At 45.3% G+C, this 3,844-nt stretch overlaps 1 long non-coding RNA gene across 1 annotated transcript; it reads left to right on the plus strand.

Annotated features, from left to right (window-relative positions):
- The first annotated feature begins 355 nt into the window (after window positions 1–355).
- On the plus strand, window positions 356–3,552 carry LOC134424481 (uncharacterized). The gene is made up of 2 exons (XR_010029435.1): window positions 356–3,028; window positions 3,149–3,552. It is a non-coding gene; the product is annotated as an uncharacterized LOC134424481 (long non-coding RNA).
- The last annotated feature ends 292 nt before the right edge of the window (window positions 3,553–3,844 follow it).

Here is a 3,844-nt window from a genome sequence, read left to right on the forward strand (position 1 = left end):
AGACTACAACTCCCGGCAGGCCGTGCTACCGACGCGGCGTGTGACGCAACGGCCGACGCGGCACATGAGTGGCTGGCGTGCCAGGCGGCCGCGCGGGGCTGTGCGCGCGCAGCTGCCGGCGCCTCTCCCGCGCGGGACAGCGACGCTGGAGGAGCGCAGCCTCCGTCTGGCCGCCCGCACGGAGCTGAGCAGCGCGGAAGGAGCGTCCGCCCGGTTCCTCGGCCTCCCTCAGCGGTGCCGGGGGCGGGGGCGCTGCCGCCCGCCGATGGCGGAGGGCGAGGCGGTGCTTTGCTGCCGCGGGCCGGGAGCTGCGGGAGCCGCCCCGGGCGAGCGGCGCCGGGCGCTGCCGCGGTCCCGGTGGGGCGGCCGCCCTCGGGCTGGCGGAGGCGCCGGAGGAGCCCCCGAGCTGCAGCCGTCTCCCTCGGGCTGCTGCCGGTGCTGCGGGCGGAGGCGGCTCCGCCGCGTGTTGGGCGCTGCGAGCAGGGAGCGCTGCGGTATCGCCGGCATGACGGGGCTGCTGCCTGCGTTAGTGCTCGTGGCTCTTTGTGCCGTGACAGCGGATGGAGCGGCGCTGAGCGGGACACCCAGAGATGGCCGGGAGAATGCCCAGCGCAGGGAGCGGGCGGGCTGTGTGCTTCGGATGGCACAGGTGCGAGCTGCAAAGTCACCCCCCCTTCCGCCCCTGCCCTCCCGAGCCCCGGAGAAAATGCTTTCCAGCATTGTCGAGCTTCTGAAAGACAAAACTTGTGATTTGACACTAGCATCCAGAAAAGGTTTCTGTCTAGATTAGCAAATGCCTAAATTGTTCTTGGTTACATCCCATGACCGGTTTTAGGCAGTGACTTCATACTGCTTTTAGGATTTTCTTGTACACTGGTGAGAAAATAGGCAGGTCTGATAGTGGTTTCACTTTTTTTCTACTTCACGTTCCATAAGATTCTTTTATCCAAGCGATTGTTTTAAAATTCTACTGTAAGCGTTTGTGGTTCACTTTTTTTTTCTTTGCAGCACCCGGGCCTTTTTTTTTTTCTCTAAATCGGGAGTAAATATAGCTGAGTAAAATTACCTTGGTTATCTTCCTTCTTTTTAAACTTAATTGTTTTTATTAATAATTCTATCTGAATATGCAGAAAAAGTGAGTATGTCCTGTAATCTATGCTAGCTTTTCTCGTTTACAGGGTACTCACAAAATATGTCTCCCTTAGTGTCCCACAGAAACATTCTGGGTGCAATCTGAATTAAGGTATGTGTTTTCAAATAAGTAATCAGTTTAGATATTTGCCTGTGTACCTTTTCCTGTAATTCAGAGCTTGTGTTCTGTGGGTTTTATGATAAACCTGTAAAACATGTAAGAATGGTTTTGCAAGTCTGAATCGTTGAAGGCAGCAATAAGTGGATTTAAAGCCTGTTCTTGAGCAGACAAAGGGGAAAAGTGTGACTCTGATGCTGAACTTGTCATTTTTCATTTGACTTGCCTTTAATTATTGAAGAAGAGAGAGAACTAGGAAAAGAAATAGAATTGATTATTGAGCACTCCTAAAAAGCTCACCATGATTCTGTGTAGAGCCAAAGTGAAGGATGATGGAACAGAGCTCTGTGCATTAGAAGGAAATAAACCTGATGTCCACACAGAGTCTTACTAATTTCTGTTTTTAAAATGCAAAATAAGTTTAGGAAGTGTTGGAAGTTAGTATTTTGGGAAAGAAATGGCAGTTCCACAAAACATTCCATTCCATTTAAGAGAGGCCCTTGGACTGATTCATGTTGTAACTGCTGTCACTGCAATCAGTTGGTGGTTCAGCCTTGAAATGTGCACTTGGCCTTCTATAAAGCACTGTTTTGTTTGCCTTTCAGTGCTATGAGTCTTGATAAATTGGAGAAGTGCCCAAGAGAAATTCATCATCCTGAGATACAAAAGGTAGGAAGTGACTTTTTCTGGTTTGGTTCTTTTTCTTTATTGTTTTCTGGAAATAGAAGTAATTAAGTATAGATACTACTGGTTTGTTTCTTCCAGTAGCTGATAATACTAATACCAATAATAATAATAATAATAATAGTAAAGTAATACTACTTCAACTGTCTTTATTTATCCATTGAACTGGCCATTTTAAATCTAAACTTCTAAACACAAATCAAACCATCATCCTTGTAGAATCTTTAATAGGAGTGGGCTAAAGATCCTGGTTTTGTTGACAGGATTTATTGGTTCATGAACAGCAAGAGGTAAGTACAAGCCTAACTACCCTCTAGCTCACAGACCTGCCCGGTGAATAGAGCTTTGTTTTTTTGATGGGCTTGTGATGACTTTGAGATCAATTGCTCATTCATTACAGTAAAAAAAAAAAAATTGTTTTGAACATGACAGCAAAAATAACTTTAAGCACAACTTAATAATAATAATAGATCACCAATTTTAGTTAATAATTTTATGCTATACTCTTGGGTGAGGGAAGACTCGGACACTCAATATGAGATCAGCAAGCTATGTTTATTGCAGAGAGTATCAGACACTTATACAGCACATAATAAGCTTATGAATATTCTGTAAGCCAAGCGATCTATTGGTTAAACTATACCATCAACTCTTCCTCATTCCTTTGGGCCTACATTCCCTATTTCCCACGTCTCTCTGTCTACTTGTTATCCTACCCAGCTAGGCCCAGGCACACGCTATCTTGCAGGTGCAAAACTCAAAAATACCTGTGTTCGGTACTTTCCCAGCTCCTGGTCGGCTAACGAGCGAATGTCTGCGTGACCTCTGTCATGGAGCCATTTCTCCACACTATACTATCAAAGTTTAAAGGTAAATTATTATATATTAGGAGATGGTGTAAAGTGTATGTTGTAATGTGTAGGATATATACAAAGATACGTACTTGAAAGTCCGTAGAGGAAACAAATTTTTACGCCTTCTGTTTGACTGTTTGTCATATATTTGGTTTTATTTCCCAGGGATCAGTGAATTTTAACTCTGGAGTCCTCTATGCTAAGGATGCTCAGCTTAGAGATGATGAAATGTTCAGTAATGGTGAGTTTTTCACCTTCTCCTTCATTGTTTTGCTCATCTGAATAAAAAAAAAAAAAAAGGCAAGATTAAAGAAAAAGCAATAGTTTTATTATTTTTACCCTGTTATGTCTGTTTCCTCAGTATTTGCTGCAGCTCTGCTTACCCAAGGTTTGGGTAAAACAAGCTTTGGGTTCCCTCTGTCTCACTGGGAGTTGCCCAATTCAGTTGCATCTGGTGAAATTCACCCTGAGACCTTACAGAACCAGCTCCAACTACGTGAGAGCCATTTGCAGTTCTCTCCAGACACCTGGAGAATGGGCGACATTTCTGAGAATCCGGCGAGCGTGCTTCTATCAAAACTCAGTCTGTGAAATTCCTGGGGAAAACCCTTCTGTGTCCTGAAGGGTTCAAACTCTGGTGAGGATCCAGTTATCAGGTGCTCACCTGGATGGTTCCAGCTCTTAAAGTGAACACTTGTACTCTTGCCCTGTAGTTTACATCTATTGTATTTTTGTTATTTTGCAGGATTTTTTGTCTTTGCAAAATATTGTGCATTTCACTCTTTGGAACCTCTCAGATGGTTCTTTGGTGCAGCACCACCCCAGGGGACACTTGCCTGCTGTCCTGAAGGGGTTGGTGGCTAGAATTGTGAATCCTGGAGAGTTTATAAGTCTTCTGTCCCCAGGGAGGTGTCGTGCTTTGTTTACTTTTGTTCTGTTGGTTAGGCGCTGCTTCTCGTTGCAAGTACGAATTTCAAACTGCCCTGTTCTTTTTTTAACTGTTTTCCTGGTTCTCTCCCTACGGCAGGGAAAGACTCTCGTATCCTTGTCATCGGGC

The sequence above is a fragment of the Melospiza melodia genome, chromosome 13 (assembly GCF_035770615.1).
Source record: "Melospiza melodia melodia isolate bMelMel2 chromosome 13, bMelMel2.pri, whole genome shotgun sequence".
In the NCBI taxonomy this organism is placed as follows: Eukaryota; Metazoa; Chordata; class Aves; order Passeriformes; family Passerellidae; genus Melospiza; species Melospiza melodia.